Source organism: Dioscorea cayenensis, chromosome 1 (genome assembly GCF_009730915.1).
Source record: "Dioscorea cayenensis subsp. rotundata cultivar TDr96_F1 chromosome 1, TDr96_F1_v2_PseudoChromosome.rev07_lg8_w22 25.fasta, whole genome shotgun sequence".
Classification (NCBI taxonomy): Eukaryota; Viridiplantae; Streptophyta; class Magnoliopsida; order Dioscoreales; family Dioscoreaceae; genus Dioscorea; species Dioscorea cayenensis.
In genome coordinates, this window is record NC_052471.1 from 11986863 (window position 1) to 12008994 (window position 22132).

The 22132-nt window shown below is 32.7% G+C and overlaps 1 long non-coding RNA gene across 1 annotated transcript; it reads left to right on the forward strand.

Annotated features, from left to right (window-relative positions):
• Window positions 1–914: 914 nt before the first annotated feature.
• LOC120261500 lies at window positions 915–3236 on the forward strand. The gene is made up of 4 exons (XR_005536612.1): window positions 915–1181; window positions 1266–1325; window positions 1405–1527; window positions 2478–3236. It is a non-coding gene; the product is annotated as an uncharacterized LOC120261500 (long non-coding RNA).
• Window positions 3237–22132: the final 18896 nt, after the last annotated feature.

The window sequence follows — 22132 nt, forward strand, 5'->3', positions numbered from 1 at the left end:
AGAATTGCTATCTAATTATGGTGAAGATGATTTAAGAGTGGCGTGAACAATATCAATGCAAATACAAATAAAGAAAATAAGAAAGAGAAGCAAGAGAATAATAGGAGAGGAAATTGATAGAAGATGGGGCACCCAGACATTGCTCACCACTACAAGAAAACAGTTCAATACCGACGGAGTTTTTCTAACGGATTCCTATCTGTTGGGAATAGTTTCTTTTACCGACGGAAACCAGGTAGATTACCGACAAAATATCGACGGAGTTTTATATGGTTGAAATTTATAATAGTGACCATATTACCGACGACGACACCGACAGATTTCCATTGCTAATTTACCCGCCATATTTTTCCCTTGGCACCAAAAGAATAATGACAGATATTTTTTATTAATAGCGACGGAATTCCATTGGTTTAATTTAATGATATTACCGACATAATATTATTGACAGAGGTTCGTTGGTATTGTAAGGTTCATGCTAAATTTTTAGGGTTGAAGGTTTACCGACTGGATATGTCAATGTTATTCCGTTGGTTTAATTCCGTTGGTAATAAATTATAATATTTAATAAACCTTATTATCTAAAATTATTTATATTAATTTTGGATTTAAGTTAAAATTAAATATCTGGATAAGTTATTATCAAGAAAATACTTTTAAATAATTTTGTGATAATGAAATAAAGAATAATAGTTAATTTATATGATTAATGTTAAATTAATAATAATTTTAAAATATTTGTAATATTTTTAAGTAGTGATTAGTAGTGAACGTTTAAAATATATATTTTATATTAAATTATTAGTTTGGATTAATCTCCACCATTGATCATAATGATCAATGGTGGAGATTGTTGATTGCGTAAGAAAACCTAGCCCTTCCTTCTTCCTCTCTTTATCCCTCATTGTAAAAAAACCTTGGCTTCTTCCCTTCTTCCTTCTCCCAAGATAGCCTCATTGCCACCGCCAGCCCTCATCTCCGCAGATGCCGCCACCGCCACCGCCATATCTCATCACATATTTTTCTTCACACTCTACTATGTGATTCAGAAGCAACCAGCCACCGCTGGCCCTCATCTCATTTCCATTTTGTTATTGAGAGTGTTTGTGTTGCTAGGCTTACAAAACGGTTGTTCCTTTGGCTGGTTCGCCTGGGAAAAGCACTGAAGATCAGCACCATCTGTGAGGATCTCCAAATCCCCAAATCCCCAAATCCTATTTCATCATCTCCTGTCTTTTATTCACTTTTGCTTCACTCTTTTCTAGGGATTTCTTGATTAGCAAACCTTGATAAAGTTTGCATTCTTGGTTGTAGCATTTCATCAGGTGAAAAACTCTTGGTTCATGTTTCCATTCATTAACTGATGCATGTCATTGGTGCTCAAGTTCTTTGTTTTCTTTGAAGGTCTTGGTGTTGTTTTTAATGTAGCAAAACCAGCAAAGGGATCATTAGTTGCTATTTTCGCCCTTGGAGCTATAGGACTTGCTGTGAGCTATCCTTCACCTTTTCTAATGCCTTCAAATTTTGGTGAGTTTATCATGGGAATGAAGCATTGGTTTTGAAATTTGAGTTATTTTGTGTATGTTGTTATAGTTCCATGTTTAACAAAGTTTTTCTAAAAATTTGATTTTGTTGTCTAATTTGTAATGAATTTGAGGAAAACAGAGAATATAGAAGAATTTTTCCTAGTTCTGAAATGAAACTTTGTGAGGAACCGAACTGAAGGGATATGATTTTTTTTTTTTTGCACTTTGTAAACTATACATTCCCTGAAGTCCTGTCATTATGATTCCCACCTGGTTATCTCATTGAAATGCTCATTTGATAATTTTATAATTGTGAATTTAATAGCTTATCGTTGAAAAGCATTTTTTTAGAACATTTCTGCTGTCATTGAATTGTGAAGAAGTAGATAATTAAGCAACAATTATTAATGTTTGAATTATTTAATTAGCTTGAACTTGGTTTGGATGTGATCTAGATTCATGGCTTGCAGCATTTGCTTTGCTGTATGAGAAGTCTGACTTGGAAGTTGATCAAATTATTATAAATTGAGGTTATGGCATGCAGTTATTCCAATGTCAGAGGAGAAAGCCTAGTTTCAGGTTCTCATTGCTTTTTTCTACCATTCTTCATTGCTAATATAATACAAACATATAAGATTATAGTTATCTAATGATATTGATGATGATTCACAAACAAGCGGCTGATTTTTTGAGGATCTCAGGGGCTTCGAGAATTATTGGTGTTGATATGAACCTGAGAAAATTCAATCAAGGTCTGTGAGAATTATGATGATCTTGATTGAAGTTTGACTCGGTTTATTTGGTTTGATAAACCGATTTCCTATTTGAATGTGGTGGCAACTGAAATTCTGTTTCTTCGTTATGCTCTCTGAATTATCTGGTGCTTTCATTTATAATGTTAAAACTCATCCTTTTATTTGGATTTTATTTAAGTTCATTTAAAATTTCCAGGTAGCCGAACGGCCATTATTTCTGCGGAACAATGATCATGTGCGGAATTTTGATAACCCAAAACCGGAAGGTCATTCTACCAATCATCTTCCCAGCTTTAGAGAAAAACACACAAGAGCACTGGAACCAGGCTGTGAGCAAAGTCAACTTTGAATGTGAGGAAGCTCTTTTTGGATGCTGACGAAGAACTTTTCGAGGAATGCTTAACAAAATTCCAAGAAAACAAGGCCAAGGAAAGAGAGTTGCAAAATAAGCTGGAATTAATTTGGAAACGCTTAGAAGAAATTGCAGCATCCAAAGCTGTCAGCAACGAAGCCATGCTTGTCCCTCATGTTAGATCCTCCCTTACCATTCCAAGCACTAATCCTGCATGTTAGTTGCTGCTCATTGTAAGGTTAAAAAAAAAAATGCCTTTTGTTTTTAGCAAACATATTCATGGTGCCCAATATAAGTTTGTGCATTTGCAAGTGCCTTGATCCTATCATTGTCCATTGTCCATGCTGCTAATATCCCTCCAAAGGTACCCTTCTTTCATTTATTTACTATTTCCAATTTCTTTTGTCTCCATTTCTGGACTATTCAAGTAGCCTTGTCCAAATGGAAATGACATGAAGTCGAAGTGGTCCCTCGGCCGCATTCACCCGTCTCCAATTCGATTTTGTTTTTATTCCTGATTGTTTCTTAGTTATACATGCCATTTATGTTCTGTTAATCCTGCAACTCTGCTATTCAGTAATTTGAGAAAATTTTCAAGCGAAAGTGTGTCGATTAATTGTTTTAACTGTTTCATCAATGACACAGTTGCTACTACTGCTAACCGGAGATGTTTGAGATAGGGAGTGAGATTAAGCCAATATATTGAGGCAAACAAACAATTTTCAGTTGTGGGGGCAACTGATATTTTATTTTTATTGGATGTGTTTGTTGAGCAGAAAAGAAAGAAATTGGATAAATAGCACTAATGTTATCTCAGTCACATAATTTTCTCACCAAGCTTTACATTTTACCAGTTTCAAAGTTTTTTTTTATTATTGAGATTTTCTACACCCATTTCTTTAGAAATTGTAGTTTTTGCGAAAAAAAAAATATTATTCTAGATCTACCAATAAAATGGCGATGTTGAAGTTATTATCATTTGAATGTGTCAATATAATTTTGTATTCTTATTATTTTAATACTAAAGATTATTTATCTGAACAAAGCCATGTGGTTTTTGGTTTTTTCCAATTAAGTTTTCTGCATTAAAAATCTTGTGGATCCACTTATGTTGTGATAGTGATGTTGTTATCATTTGGGTGCGTCCAATATAATTTTATATTTTTATTATTTTTGCTAGTTTGGTTGTCCATATTTAAAATCTTGTTTCCATGTATTTTTATTATTTTTTTATACACTAATTAGTTAAGATTTGGCAAAGGGCTTTTCAAAAATTTGGCAAAAGGGTATTGCATTTAAATAATTTCTCAAGCTTTTTTTTATTTATTTCTTTCTATTTTGTTCATAGTCTCGGAGGTTATTTCAGTCATTAATTACTTACTAAACTCTCTACTATTTTGAATATTTGATTAACGAAAATGATTATATATATATATAGAATTTACTTTTTGGGTTATTGTTTTGGAATGTGAGAGATAAATTTGTTGAATAAAAAAATCAAGGATTTGGGAAAGATACATTTCTATAAATTTTTTTAATGGTTTTTTATTTGCATGCCCCCTAAAAATTAAAAAATAAATAAATTAATTAACATTGTTCTATAAAACTGATATCAGTTTCCTTATTAATTATTTTTATTTGCTTAATCAAAAATCAATTAAATTTTTGCTAGTTTGGTTGTCCATGTTTAAAATCTTGTTTCCATGTATTTGTTTCTTTATCAGTTTGATTGGTTGATTGTTGAAAGTGTTGTTTAATTTATTGGGCCTAATTTATCTGTACATGTGAAAAAAAAAATTAATTCAATTATTTAACTATGAGATTAGTGTACTCTGGCAAGGCGGTGTGGTTGAGTTGGAAGGTTGTTTCATGTTTTTTTTATTATTAATGAAAACAGACTTTATAGCATATTTGATTTATTCCTACCTCCAAAAACTCTTAATGAATTATATCATACATTAAGAGCATATTTTTAATCTTCACACCACATTCAAATAGGCTTCTGCTTCTGCTTCCAAATATTTTGTTTTATGATCGAGTCTGCCAAACCTTGAATTTTGCTATATTTATTTATAAATTATTGTTATATGCCTAAAAATAATTGTTAAAAAAAATAATGGTTGACCTTATATGAAATTCTGGTTTCTAACGATGAGGTATTTTTATGAATATTTGCCAAAACTGATGTACTTTGTTTCATGTGAGATGCAAAGAAAATGGATCTGATTCACTAATTTCTTTAATTCTATCTTTAAGATTTTCTTTTTATTTGTGTTTGTTGTTCTGCAGATGATTTTCAATTGAATTTTCATAAAGTTCTGGTTTTTCCATATATTTTTACAAGAGATTGTATCATCTCAAGCTATCATGGCTGGCAATCTGTGCTCCTTTCATGTTAGACCTAAAGTTGGCTTTGGAGATGAAAAGCTCTCTCCCACCACTAAAAAAAAATCTTGAAAAAATTTCATCATATGAATCATACAACACACATCTCTATAAACATATATTTTCTTGTGTGTGTGGGCTAAGTTGTTAATGGCATATGCATGTCTGTGTGGGTCCATGTGTATGTTATATATATATATATATATATATATCCTAACTCATGATTATTATTAATTATTGTATTCAGATTATTTTTACGATAAAGGTGCCGAGAGAAGATTGCATGCAATATCAAATTCTGAAGAATTATTGAGTGAGTTGATTCATGCTAATTTTGGTTTTTTTTATTACTTTATAGTCATATTTGTCTCTTTAAAAATTGACATCTAATGTAATAAATTAGAATTTAGTGAGTTGATTCATTCATGCTATTTGTCCTTTTAGTAAAATTTGTGTGAGAATTGGAATTTATTTATTATAGTTATTTAACAAATGAATCCTTATTGTTTAAATAGCAATCAATGTTCATATAATAGTACTAAGCATTGCAATTTGCTTTTTTTTTTTCATGAATGTGGCTTTATTTTAGTAAAACATATCATTTAAGTTAATAAAAAAGAAATATAATAGAATATAATTAGGATGATGATATATATGAAAGAATTAAGCATTATTGTCTTTTTTTTAGTTAAGGGGAAATTATGTTAGAATATTTTTCTCCATTTTTAATAGAGTAGTCTACTTTTGTTTGAGTGGCTTGAACTTACCAAATTTATATGATACTAATAGAGTTGCGAAATGGATAGAGACCGTTCTTGGATGTATTCGAGACTCAATGATGGGTTCATTACGCCTAACTATTTCAATGGAGTTGAGGATTTTATTTCTTTTGCATTTTCTCAACATGATTTCGTCCATGGGAATAAAATTAGATGTCCTTGTGTTGGTTGTCAAAATAATAAATGGCAAATTTCTGACAATGTCCACAAGCACCTTTTTCTTAAAGGCTTCTGTTATGGTTACACTACTTGGATTTTACATGGAGAACAACCGACTGGAGAGTCATCACATAGCAGGGCTGACAATGAACCAATATGTCAAGGGCAAAATGGAAATTTATATGCGAGTATGGTTATGGATGTAGCAATGGGGAGTTTTGATTTTGATGCTAATCAAGGTAATGAACCGAGGGTAGAATATGAAAGTCCAAATCCAAGTGCTTCCAACTTTTTTTCTTTGTTACAAGATGCAGATGAACCGTTGTGGTCTGGATGTGTAAACCATACAAAGTTATCAGCTGTCTCTCAACTTTTAAATTGTAAGGCTAAATTTAACATGAGTGAGTCATGTTTTAATCGTCTCAAAAAAGTTGTAAAGAGCATGTTGCCAGCAGATGAATGTTTACCAGAAGATTTTTATAAAATGAAGAAGAGACTAACAAAACTTGGACTTGGTTATGTCCAAATTCATGTATGGTTAAAAAAATTGCATGTTGTTTTATAGAGAAACAATTGAGTTAGAATTTTGCTCAATATGCGGACATCCCCGATATAAGCCAAGTAAGTCAAGTGGCAGAAGACAAAAAAGGATTCCTTTTAAGATTCTGCGTTACTTTCAACTTATACCAAGGCTTCAAAGGCTTTATATGTCTGCCAAAATTGCTGAACACATGACTTGGCATGCATATAACAAAAGTAATTATGGAGTGCTTCGACATCCAGTTGATGGTGAGGCTTGGCAACACTTCAATCTCACCCATGAATCATTTGCTATGGAACCTCGAAATGTTCGGCTTGGGTTGTGTGCTGATGGTTTTAATCCATTTGGCCCGGCTTCAAAACCATATTTAGTGTGGCCAGTAATGCTTACTGTGTACAACTTACCACCATGGATGTGCATGAAAAAACCGTACATATTCCTTATTATGGTCATTCTTGGAAATCCAAATCAAAACATTGATGTTTTTTTACGGCCCCTAATAGATGACTTGAAACAATTGTGGAGTGATGGTTGTATGATGTATGATGCATATAGGAAACAAAATTTTACGTTACGTGCTGCATTACTGTGGACAATTAATGATTTTCCCGCATATGGGATCTTGTCTGGGTGGAGTACTCATGGAAGATTATCTTGTCCATACTGCATGGAACATACAAAGTCTTTTATATTAAATCATGGTAGGAACTCATATTTTTTTGACTGTCATCGTCGATTCTTACCTTCAGATCATCCATTCAGGAAGCAAAGAGATAAATTTAGCAATAGAGTGGAGCATGATTCTCCGATTCCTCGATTTGCAGGGGAAGAAATATTGATGAGAATTAATTCTCTTCCTAATATTACATATGGCAACAATGTTAATACTGAAAGGGTTCCAGGCTATGGAGACAACCATCATTGGGTTAAGAAAAGTATTTTTTGGGAGTTGACATATTGGCATACCAATCTTATTCGCCACAATTTGGATGTCATGCATATTGAGCGAAATGTTTTTGATAATATTTTCAACACAGCAATGGATGTCAAAGGAAAAACCAAGGACAACATCAAGGCACGAAAGGATTTGGAGTTGTATTGTAGACGGCCACAATTGCATTTGATTGAAAGTAATGGATGGACTTTCAAACCTAAGGCATCTTATTGCTTGAGTAAAGAGCAAAAGAAATGCTTATGTGCATGGGTAAAACAGTTGAGACTTCCTGATGGTTTCACATTAAACATAGCACATTATGTAAATGAGGCCGCCCAAAGCCAATTATATGGGATGAAAATTCATGATTGTCATGTATCCATGCAACAATTGCTTCCGATTGCATTTTGAGGTCTTCTGCCGAATTCAATTTGGGATGTGATTACTGAACTATCTCATTTCTTTAGAGATATTTGTTCAACTAAAATCCATGTCGATCATATGATATTATTGGAAGAAAATATCATTGAAACAATTTGTAAGATGGAAAAAATCTTTCCTCCGGGGGTTTTTGATAGCATGGAACATTTACCAATACACCTACCGTATGAGGCTAAGGTGGGTGGGCTTGTACAATATCGCTGGATGTATCCATTTGAGAGGTAATATACTCTTCTATCTTTAAGGTATAGCATGTACTTAACATGCATTTAATATATGGCACCTATTAATGCTAAAGTGGTTTTATTATATATAATTTTCAGATTTTTGCATCATATCAAGAAGAAGGTGAAAATTTTGGCTTGTGTTGAGGGATCCATTTGTGAGGCATATGTTATTAAAGAAATTTCATTTTTTTGCTCAGTATATTTTGAACCCAATGTGGAAACAAACTTGAATCGTGTTCCACGTAATGATGATGGTGGTGATATGGAACCAATGGGATGTCTATCAATTTTCACACATCCCGGGCGATTTCTCGGTGCCAAGCCATTATTTCGATATCTAAAAGATGATGAGTACTATGCTGCAGAATTATATATTCTAATGAATTGCATGGAGGTCATCCCCTACATTGAGTAAGTTGTATGTGTGAGTGTTCTTCATATGGTTTATATTATAATTAAGCTAACATTAATCCTTTCACAATGATAGCATCTTTGATGAAATGGTTAAAGGAGATTCTCCTTATATAAGAGAAGCTGAACTAGAGAAAGTGCGAAATACAAGATTTGCACAATGGTTCAGAAATTATGTAAGTTCAAATTGTGAAATTAATAAAGGTAATATATTTTATATGTTAATGCTTATGCACTACTTTTTACATTGCGCCACAATAAGTTCAGATTCATAGAGATGAAATTGATGATCGTCTTGTTGAGATTTCTTATGGCCCGGCTCGTAGAGTACAATGCTACAAAGGATACTTTGTAAATGGTTTCAAGTTCCATACAAAGGAACATGGGGAAACCAAAAAAACAATGAATAGTGGGGTACTTGTGAAAGGAAGTTGCTACAATGACTATGACCATGACTTTTATAGCATTTTGATAGATGTCATTGAGTTGGAATATTTTGGTGCTTGAAATAGGGTTGTACTTTTCAAATGCCAATGGTTTGATACAGACAAAGGAGTAAGAGTACACCCCACTCATGGCCTTATTGAAATTAAACACACTTCACTTCTTCGAAATGGTGAGCCATTTGTTTTAGCTGCACAAGCTACACAGGTATATTATAGTGGTTATCCCTCAAATTTAAAAGAAAGACGAGATTGGTGGGCAGTATTTAAAACAAATGCCAGGAGCACTTTTAATCTTTGTCCTATTGAAGCTAATAGAGAAAATGAGAATAATCTTAATAGAGGGGTATATCAAGAAACTGAAGTATCCTTTCCAAGTCATGTTGCTCTTTCAAAAGAACTCGATGACCCTGCAGTTCTAGTTGATGGTGAATTTGAGGAGATAAATCCATCGATAATGGTCGATGATGGTGAAGATGGTGAAGAAGATGGAAATGATGGATCAGAAGAAGAAGATGAATATAGTGATGATAGTGATGATGATAATGCTACTGAAGATGAAATGCAACATAAAGACAATGAGTTTGCATCCTCTGATGATGATTTATCATACTATTAATACTTTGCTTACTACTTAGAGGATAATATTGTATTTCTGAATATTTTGCTTACTATGTATTGTATTGTTATTTTCATATTTTGCTTCTTGTATGAGTTTTGTGAAACTAGAATTTATGCTTTTAATATTTGCATTCCAATATGTTCATTTATTCATATCTAACTTTCAAATATATTTTGCATTCTCATTTTTGTTGTTTATATGTCTATGTTTTTAATTTTTTATTTGAATACATGTAGGGTTCTAAATTTGGCATCATGAGAAACATGAAGGAACAAGGTAAAGGTAGAGGTAGAGGTAAAGGGCATTCTTCATTGCATCATGCAATGCCGCAAAGGTCTACTAGGAAATCAGCTGCATTGGCTCCCATTATTCAATCATCTAATGAGGCAACTACTTCAACTCCTGAGGTGCAGATAAATTTGCCTGCTATTTCTGATCATAGCCCTACCCCTTCTAACCCTATTTGTGGTGGACTTTTGATGAGTGAAAATGATGGATCTACTAAATCAAGTAGTAGAGGGCCTAGCGTGGGACTACCCTACCCTCTAAATCCGAATGACAGAGTGCATTTGACACCAATAAATGCAGAGTAATCTTCTATCATGTCTAACATGTTTTTATAATATTTCTATTTGTAATTGTTTTTGTTTTGTTTAGAATATAAAATACTTATACGTTGCATTATGTGTTAGTGTTTTTGTTGAGAAAGGGGTTACAATGACAGTTACTTGCATTATAAAAAAAACATTTCAAAGGTCCTTGGCCAACATGGAGAAAAGTTCCTAGTGATGTGAAGGAACTAATGTGGAAGACATTTCAAGTATAAATTTTATTATATGATTGTTTTGTTGTTTATTTAATTTATGAAAATTATAACAATATTCTTTTTAGGAGTGTTGTGAATGGAACCTTGAACATAACTCCAAAATCAAAAATGTATTTGACAAGACTGGCAAAACGCGATTAAGGGACATGCTAGAGGATGAGAGGATGAAGGCAATGAAAGAAGTTGGTGCTACTAACATTAGAGAATGCAAGGTAATGGAAAGAGAGTGGATCACAAAGGATGTGTGGGATGCCCTCATTGATAATGAATGGGGAACAGATGCATGGCAATCCAAATCAAGTAAAGCAAAGGCAAACCATTTAACAGAGAAAGAAGGAAGTATTACAAAGCACACGGGTGGTTCACAACCTTTTGCTGTTCATGGTATCAAGTTGGTATGTATTTATATTTTATAAATATCTTGTGATATCTTAATAGTACCCTATGATCCTTCTAAAGATAGATTCATACTTAAAGGTTTATACTTCAACGGTTATATTTCAAGGGTTAGCTTTCACTCAACTTATCATGAAGAAGGTAGTCTCATTAGTCTTAATACACTAATAATCCCTTAATCATATCATTATGAACAAGGTAGTCTCTAAATTATATTTTGTAATAAAATTTTCGTTGAACATGGCATAATTTGTAAGATAGTAATTTTCAATGATGATGAGTACGAATCCACCTAAAGTTTCATAAAATCTATTTAAAATGCTTTATTAATATTTGTTAGAGCATGCATGAACATTATCCAAATATTTGTTTTACCATTGTTGTGCAATAAGGTATGTTTGGATTGGTTGGTGGGCCTTGATGCTATTGCATTATTTTGAGTTCAAATAAAAATAAACGAAATGTGAATGAATGAAAAGGGCATGAATTGTGATGCTTGTTCATGAATGAAAATGACATGGATTGTGATGCTTGTTCATGAATGAAAAGGACATGGATTGTAAATGAATGAAAGGATATCAATGAAATGAACTTAAATATTAGTTCATTTTTCTCACCTACTTTCAACAAGAAAGAACCAAGCTCTTATTTATACTTATTCTTATTTATGTTATAGCACTAGCTAGTACTATGTTGTCGCTATTTTTTTTTTTTTTTGTCATTTTGAATTGAAATACTTTGTGTCACTTTTGTTAAATTATTAGTACTTATAATGAACAATCTATTTCTTTTATTTATGTCTTCCTACACTTTAAATTAAAATACAGGCTGAGAAGCTAGGTAGGGAGGTTGGATATTCAGAAATTTTTTAGGCTACACACAAGCGCAAGGGTGGAGAGGGTGATTTTATAGACAACAAGTCAAGAGTTGTCAATGTAAGTGAATTTGAGTCATTTTTCATTTTTTTTAATTGTTATCATTAAAGTTTTAATTCACAAGTGTGATGGAATTTTTGTTTTATATATATTAGATGTAATTTACATGAAGCCATTGTTTAAGTGTATTAGATGTAACTTGCATGAAGCCATAAAAGTTAATGAGTTTTCCTTTTTATCATTCATTTTTATTGTATGAGTTATAAATGTTAATATTTACTTTTAAACATGTTATAGGAAAAGTATAATGCCGCATTGATTGACAAATATGGTGATGATATCTCTTCCCATCCAAGTTTTGATGGTCAGTCATGGTATGATGCAATTGGGGGATTAAAGGCTACACGCACAAGTGTATATGGTTTTGGGAGTAGGGTAGACTCAAGACAATTATTTGGTGCGGCATCTACATGTCCTTCCACATCTGATTCAGCGTGTGGACCTTCAACTTATCAACCTTTTGCAACAAATGAATCTAAGTTGCAAACCCAGCAAATTGCGGAGAAAGTTCAAAATTTAGAAAGTACAGCTCTTGATATTCAACAAGGTCAAGCAGGGTTACAAAATAAATTGGACAAAATCTTGGAGTTGGTAGAATGCGGTCATCCAACATTATTCTCTCAAGCAAGCCAATCGGGAATTAATTCAAGGGATGCCACTACTGGAGATGGTGGAGAAAATGCATAAGTAGATTCAGATGACCTTTAGAATGTTGTTGTTAACATTTGTTTTGTTAGAGTACCTTTAAAACTATTTTAATATTTTTTGTGATTGCTTGCAACTTTATAACTTCATATACCTTACATGTGTTGTTGGATTGTAGTATGAATTTATGTTTTTTTTTGTTGTTGTGATGAACAAGTGATTGTATTATGGTTTGTAAGTTTGTTATATGGATATGATATTATTTTCATATTATGCATAATAAGGTTTAATGTGTGAAATATGTATGTATAATGAATTAATAATATTATTCCCGACAGAAAAGTATATTATTTACCAACGGAATTGCAATTATTACCGACAAAGCAATTAGTTTTTGGTGAATATAAAATACATTTACCAACGGAATTCCTAAATTTTAATGTTTATTACCGATAAAAAAATACAATACCGACAAAAATTATAGTAATAATATTATGCTTCGCCGACTAATAATAATATTTGCTCTTACGGAACTATAACTTCTACCGACGAATAGTATTAAATTAATATTTTTTACCAACGGAAAAAAAAACTTTCTACCAATGGAAAACTTTCTTTACCGATATATTTTTCATTATAAAATTATTTTTAGCGACGAAAAACAATACCTTTTACCGATAGAAATTTGCCTTTTACCGACGGAATTATCGTAATTTAATATTTTTCACCAACGGGAAAAATAGTTTTTACTGACAAATACATTCCATTAACGACGAACAACACCGAAAAAATGAATTAAATTTTTATTTTTAAATAATTATTACCGATGGAAATATAATCATTACCAACACAAAGTTCCATTGGTAAGTATTTATTTTTACCGACAAAATTTCTTATTACCGACTGAAAAGCATTACCGACATGAGATTTAGTGATGTATTATTTCCGACCAAAGTTCCGTCGGTAATGATATCTACCGACGGAATGTCTACTATTACCGACAAAAATTTCCGTCGGTAGCGGACTGTTTTCTTGTAGTGCTAGGACTATTGTTTCAAGTGCAAAACCAATCATTATGTCTCCTAACTGATGCTTAATGAGTCATGGAAATCCTAAAACACTTGGTCCCAAACCTAAGGTCAACCGTGACTAACTCTACACTATGCCCGGGCGAAAGGGAATACTTTCAATGTCTCACACTGTGCAAGGTTGCTTAAAGCTTTAGGCACTCCAAGTGATAAACTTTATTCACTAATATAGATCTAACCTTTTAATCCAAGCGAAAGATCTCTAGTCACAAAAGCCCCAGCACTAAGGATTACTTCAGCACTTCACTCTTTTGCTTGCGCAACTAAGCCCCAGTGGAGTTCGTCTCTTAGCACTTCACTCTATTGTGACCGCAAAGAACTATTGGAACGTGGAGGTAGGATAAATCACACTGGAAGGGAAAGGGGACGTTCCGCTACCTCTCGACTCATCCTCTCGATCCTCTCCAACCTAGCTTCGTCTAATCCTAATGAAGTATCATTCATTCACAAACTAGATTCTCAACCCTAGTGTCACTTTAAAGGAAAATCAAATCAACAAGCATTCAAGGTTGGATCTCAATTAAAACATCAATTAAAGAAACATAATAAAAGGTCAATGAAACAAAATCATCCTAGGGTTTACAAGTCCAAGTACCCACTAGAGGTTTAACTCTCCATGGAGCAAGATACAATCCATAATGAAATCGAATATAAAAGCATGCAATCCATAAGTAAAACCCCCTCGTAGTCTGTATCGACGGTCTTGTGTTGTTACCCCGTCTTCTCAAAGGTTCCCTCGTCAAGCCTAGGGCACACCTCGCAGAATCGATGTCGACGAAAGCTCCCCCAATAACTATCTTCCGAAGGAGCGCGGTGTCGAAGGCCGTAGAATCACTCCAAAAACCTAGCCAAAGCCTCTCCAAACCTCAGCCGCGAGCGCCTCCAAAGATGGGGAAAAGATGAGAAAAGGATCCTTCAGGACATCTGGAATCATGGTATGTATAGGGGTTGGAATCGGGTATCCACAAGGGCGTGTGGAATTTCCACACGCCTGTGTGAATTTTTAGAAGTTGATTTCCTGTGAGCTGTGAACAATAAATGCTACAACAATTTTACTACTGTAATTCGCCAAAATACTCTCGAATCCACACTTTTCCTTGAGACCACATAAATGGGCACACATCCATGCTGTAGATAGCGTTGTGTCTTCAATAAAATCACATTGACGAAGATCTTGTTGGTATTGCACAAGTCGAAACACATGAGTGTGGCTGCCTTTGTGCCCCTCCAAATTATGTATTCGCTTAAGCACAATAGAGGTTGGCACACACCCACATGTCTTTGAGCACAACTTGTGTCTCCACGTTTGTTCACTCCAAGACTTTATCAACAAATGCCTCCACGATCTACTTTTGGTTCCTTTCTTCCACAATTGTCTCCGCAACCCTATCTGCACAAAAGAACACAGATACACATGCATAAGCGATAAAATCTAAGAAAAAGTAATGCTCAATGTAAGAAAAGAATACTTCGTATTTTTAATACACAAGCACTTATTGGCTACGTGATATGAGACTATTATCTCTAATATTGAATTATATTGAATTTTACATTATAGTTTTTATTATGCTAAATAGACTTAAAAATAACACAAACGATTAGAATTGAAATTTAGGTTTAAATCATTCTAAAATTTAGACACATACTTTTTAAAAAGTTGAATAATCAAGAACTCTCCCTTTAACAAAATTACCACCAATTTATAATTTTTTTAATATTATATGATGTTAAAAACTTATGTAAAAGTTTTTTTTATTTATTTGATAAATGGAAAAACTGGATTTTCTTTTTCAAAAACAGCAAAGACTTTATTCCATCTACATAAATATTGTATAATATTTTATAAATTAATTTTAGGGAAACTTTAAATAACACTCTTACGGTAAATCAAATAGTAAAGATATGAGAGATGCTAAAAATAGTAATGATATTTAAGATGATACAAATAACCTCATTATTTTTAGGTATTATGACTATTATATAATTTTCAAGATTAAGTATATCAATTTATGTTGTTATTATAATTCTTTATTCTAATATCTATATTATTCTTTTAAGGACTTGGATCACTAAGGTTACCATATAATTTCTTGACATGTCGGCCAAAAAAACAAAAAACCAAGTCCTTATCATTTCAAAACTAAATAGGTCATAAGGAAAGCTATAGCTTGCCATCCATAGAAGCATTATACATTAATTAGATCATAAAATATATCATATAAACTTCATCGAGTCCCCAATTTCATACGTGTCTCCTAACCAGAATATTATTTGCCCATGTTCACAACCTCCTAGTCATGTATAGATCTTGACCTCCAATAAAAATAAATTGTAGATTAATGTTTTATTCACAAGGTTTTATTAAAAAAGATTTGTCAAAAATATTCAATGTGATTTAATTATTACACTTTAAGTTATTTATATATAACTATATATTTATAAATTATTTAAATTATTTAAATTATTTAATTCTTAGTTAGTATATGGTTTTTTTGGGACAACTTCTCTTCCAAATAATGGGGTTGGAATGTAAGCTCTACATTAGAAACTGATTGAAAGACTTAACCAAAAATACCTAAGTTAACCTACAAATTAATAAGCCGTTTGAAAAGTCCCAAAAGTTTTGGTTGTGGATAATAATGGAGGGAAAATCATCATAAAAAATTAATAAAGCTATAAATGAGACAAGTGATATACGTGGTTCGGCCAAAAATAAGACCTACATCCACGGGAGAGCAATATTGTCGTCTTCATGTCACTTGGAAATTACAATTACAAGAGAATTTCATCTTAATCATGCAACTCCACAAGCAAAAGATCTAATATGTCTTCCACCTTTAAAGTAGACAAGATACAAGCAAAAAACCAAAGAATTACTCCTTCATCATACATAATAATCTCTTTTCGATTTGACAAGAAATCCTTTTCTTCTTCTTTTCTTCTTTGCTTCGAAACCTCGTCTTTTCCAATCACCTCTCAACCAAATAATTTTCAAATTGATCAACCTCAATCATTGGATATATAACTAATGCCAATGACATAAATCTTGTTCTCAATAAGTCCTTGTCGTAGTTAGTTGGAGTAAGTTGAAGTTACAGACAAAATATTGAGCCTCGAAATTCGTTCCTTAACTTCACCCAAAAAAACAATTCCAATTGAGTTTATGCATTCCAATTCTAACAACTCCAATAGATATATAAAACATTTGAGAGAAATCACGCAACAGAAACTGTGGTCATGTGCTCTAATATTGGCCTTGCTAGTGAATAAAAAACCATAAAATGTTGGCATAGGCTGATCTACATTACGAGAAGTGGGGTCCATGGACCCCATTTTATTTAAAAAAAAAATTACCTTATATATTAATATATATGTATATATCATATATGGCATCAATTAGACCCATAATAATTCCTTGTGGACCCATTTTAATTTTTAAATGAGTATTTTAATGATTTTATTATTTTTTATTATTTTTTTCAAACTTTTTTTTACTCTCTCAAAAGCTTAGTAATTAGTATGCCCTAGTTTTAACTACCAGCACCTCTATTTTCCAAACAATTGGCATCTGCCGCATCTAGCATCTTTTTTCTCAATTTTCATCTATAAAGCATAGTTTATATATATGTGTGTTATTTTTAAAGTTATTCATGCTATTAATTAATGGTTTTTTTTTTGTTCCAATATATTGACATGATTCAATTCTACAATTTTATCTTCTTGTCTATTAATTAATGACTTCTATTTATAAAAAAAAAGTAGTTTAGTATTATTTTAATTTTATTTTTCAAAACATGAACAAAAATTTTTATTTAATCGAATAATAGATATGATTATTAGACAATTACTTATTTGTACGAAAAAAAACCATTGATATATATGAACCCCATGCATTTAGTAGAATCGCAGGATCCTCCATGGAATGTTGGCTATATATATGCTGTTAAGATAACGCTCTTGATCTGTGGAAATAGGAAACTATTTGCATTTTTAGATATTATTACCTATTCACCTTAAAGAAACATTATACATCAATTTTAGCATGACATTGGAAACATATGCGCAAGATGCTTCATTAATGTTCGAAGCACAGAAGACAGTGGCAAAAATATTGTAAGATTCTACTCCAAAATGCAATGCATTATAAGGCAAGACAGTGCACTTACTGGCATTTTTGAACATCATACAGGTGAACGGACTTATTGTCACTTGTAGTTATTAGATAACATGAGGTGCGGCTCTGTGAAAAATCCGTGAGCCAGACTTGCATGGCATTTTTGAACATCATACAGCGGAATTGACTTATTCGTCACTTGTTGTTAGTAGATAACATGCGGTGCGTCCCTGTGAAAATCCATCACAAATATACATATAATCACAACTCAGTTAGGAATTTCTTCCTACTGTTTGAAAGCAAAATCAAGAGAGAGAAAGAAGAGCTACCCTTGCATTTCAGACAAAGTTGACGGGTCAAATAACTGGAAGGCTCAACGAGTATTGACACGTCGAAGTGACTAACGCCCATCAAAGAAAAATCTTCGGCTCTTCATTATAGAATAAAGAGAGCGCATTTGATCCAAGATATATATATGCAGGCATATGTGTATATACCCAAGGGCAAGTGACTCTTCACTTCACTCTCGGTCTCTTCTCCACTGCGCCATGCAAGCGACGCAGTCGTTGGCTCAAGGGTAGTTTTCAATTCGTAAAAATAAAAGATTAATAAAAATTTTGTAGTAACAAATTAACGAAAATAACAAAATTATCTTAATTCCCATGGGTATAATTTACTAATGTTGGATTAGGAAATTATAAAATTACATGAAAGCACTCATTTAGTATCCTCAATTAGCTATATTTTTTTATAATGAATTTTTCTAAGTTACAAATCTTTTCACCAAATAAGTGTTTGCGAGGCTATCGACCGCTAAAAATGGCATTCTTTTGGACAGATATGGCTGAATTATCACGCCACAAACTTTAATTAAATCTTAATTATTGTTTGCAACTAGCTCTCTACGGCATAATGAAATATTGATTTGTCTTGTTCCATTGTTCACGTCACGTATGCAGTATCACGTCTCTACGGTGAAGTTCAAAGCGATTCTGCTGTGAATTCCCTTTTTGTTCGTTTGTTTGTTTAACTATAGTTGTTTCACTATCGCGTGGCCTTTGATAAATTTTGTGATTTATGAACGACCGATATCCGTGACAACAATGTAATATTCAGAGTGCATTATTGATGCGGTGAAAATATAGTCTAAAATAATTTAGCTTTAAATTGAGGACAAGAAAAATAACTATCATTAATATAAAAAGGTGATTTAACTAGAAAGAAAAACCTCAAAGTCAAGTGGGTTATGATAATAACCAGAACAAATCAGAAGCGTATTTTCGGTTATGATAAAGTAATAAATCATACTAAATCAAACCACACTTTAAAACAACAATAAGAAAAAACCATAACTGTTTCAAATTAGCAAAATTACTTAACTATTCTTGTGGATGAAAGGCTTGAAATAGTTGGACACAAATTACAAAAATCATCTACAAACTTAGCAAAAGATGATATTTTCGGTTTATAAAGTGGCAACATTATGATGAAAGGAATGTAGCAAAGTTGAACCATATCATTTGAAAGCATATATTATTCAGGGTTGAGGAGCTCACATCTTGGCTATATATTATTCAAGTTGAGGAGCTCTGAATTGTTATAAATATCTCCTCTGTTTTCTAATACGATTAAACATGAGATAAATTAGACCACATACAAAAACTAGATTCACATATAGCAACTGCCACCACGTCCTTTTAAAACAACGAAATTCCCAATCATAGTAAATCACATATTTAAACAAACACACTAAAACAAAACTTATCTGTTCCAAATTAAAGGATGAATGCTTTGTGCAGCAAAGGCGGAAATAGCTGGACGTAAGTTGATGCAAGAGCCAACTACAAGCTCATACAAGATAATACTTTTCATTATGCAAATTCATCCTTGCCTTCCTGAAATAATTAAAAATGCATGCTAAATTGATCAAAAGAAGAAAAGAAGAAGAAAAAGTTTAAATTCAATGCAATATGTTTGCATGTGATTAAATATAAAAAATTGAATTCAACTAATTCAAAATGTCGCATGTCATTGTTTTCTTTACTTCTGAAGCTTATTAGAAAAGATAAAAAGTAATTAATCTATAATTCTCAAAGTCTTGGTAAAAATACTCATGAATATGAAGATCATCTAGAAAGGTCACACTTACATAATAGAAAAATTAGTAATATGAGATAAACAAGAGATAAAATTAATGAAATCGATGGGAATATGCAGAAATAAAGGAGTGAATTTAGTACAATACCTTCATGATTTGAATTGCAGGTATCAATGTATTGGATGGTCGTCGATTCGATATTTCCTCTTTAATCTAGTGAACTTCAAAGAATTGCAACAGATATACCATCACACATGCTGTCCACATATCGAATACAGAACCTCAAGTTTTTGAACAACATAATAATAAGCTGTCCACAAACCGGTGATAAAACCAGAGCCATGCTAAGATGAAGCCATACATCTTTGTTCTTGTATCAACTGTTGAAGTTGTCAACACTTCATAAGAACAATTCCTAGATAAAGGAGGACCAAGGTTCAGGATTGCCGATGAATATGGATCATCAAATGTAGATTGTTTTCTCAAAAAGGCTTTCTTACAGCAAGTAATTATATGGTAAGTTCAAAAGTCCCAAAGGTCCATACTATCCAATGAAAGGTATTAATCCTGAGATGCTATTTCTAGACAAATCGAGATTCCAGTTCTTATTGATCTTATTTGTAATATCTCCAGTAAGATGATTTCCGGATAGAATTTGGCTCTTCAATGAAAAATTACTGTGTATTGCCAACAAGATTAATTTGATGGGATAATATTCGTTTACAGTACTCATTCCCTTTTATAATAACATACTCCATGGCAAACACAACATAGTCGAAATCTCTTGTACTATCAAATACATACTCATTCCACCACATTCTTCCAGATAATTTCATAGCATTAGTGTCCAAAAATTCCTAGGAATGAGGCCAGACAAGTTATTATGGGAGGTCCAATATATGAAGTTTGGGAAGACTTGAAAGTTGGGCATGAAGATAACTTGAAAACTTATTTGATTTTAATTGAGAATTTGCAACTCATGCATGCTTTCACCTATCCAGTGAGGTATGCTTCCATAAAATTGTTATAACTCAGATCAAGGTAACCAAACTATTACATTCCTTTAAATCTGGAAATGCACTTCAACAAACTATTGTTGCTCAAGTGCAATGACTCAAAATTATGAAAGAGAACAAATAAATTAGGAATTTCTCCGGAATATTGTTGCTTGAAAAATCCAACACCATAAATTGTGAGTTATTGTTCCAATAGTTGGGAAGCTCTCCAGTCAAATGGTTTCACGAGATATCCAACACTCGTGTATATGATAAAGTACATAAAGTAAGGCACCCATACTTACTTATTTTATTCATTGAAGGCCGAGGATTACCAACTGAGACATCAATCCAATTACAATATTCAAAGCTATTGGTCTTGTGAATGCATTTCCAGGATGAATCTATTCTTCTCAATTTATGAAGGGTTTTCAAAATGATTTTAGTCAACACACCATCCAATTATTATTTTCAAGATACAAATTGGTAAAATTAGAGTTGTCCAGGCCACTCTTGGAATAGCACCTCTTAATGAAACGTTTCCCAATACAAGGATTGCAAACTGCTTTTTGATACAACAAGAAAGATGCCACTAGAACTCTTGAAAATTCTGACTAATGTTTTTCCTTCAAGTGACAAGAAACGCATTTTGCAGAGGTTACCAAAAGTCATAAATTGGACCCTCAAGATGGGAATTAAAATCTAGATCTATTACCTCAAGCAAATACATGTTTTCAATGATTGAGGCGGAATAGATCCATGGAAATCATTATATGATAGAACCAAGAAGAAGGCGTTGGTTGATTTAAAGATAACCATGAGGCAATGTGAAGTTTATTTGATTATCATAAAAGGTCGAGCAATTGAAGGTTCTTGAGACTATTAACCCAATATGGTATATCACCTTGAAGTTTTGGTTTTGGCTAATTGCTTACCTTCAAACTTTGTACTATACATCAGAGAAAATTTGTTTGATTTGTAGGTATCTTGGCTTAGGTCAGACCAGAAACTAAACTCTTTGTGAAACTACTTGCATAGATTGCCGAGGGATCTTTGGTAGTGAAGACCTTGATTGTAAAAATAGGATTTTGGGGGCTACAATTTCATCGACGGCTGATTTGGGCCATGGAGAGGAATTAAACCTAGATTAAGATTCTCAAGCCATGACTTTATTTCAGCGTAAACTGAGACATAAAGTAGAGTTAATAACTGCCGGTCAAATACTTTGGAAAGCGATGGGGTCCCCAACCAATTTGGTAAAGACACTTAGTGGAAGTGTTTGATAAATGCAACTCCATAGACTGTATGTGTGGCCTGAGAAATCCTTGCTATATTTGGCTCACGAACCCAAGACCAAGATAAGATAAAGAAAAAGCTATACAAATTACAAATGACCTGCCAAGAGTTGGTATTTGAAGGTTACTATGAAAGTTATAACACAGTAAGAGCTTTGAGGAATC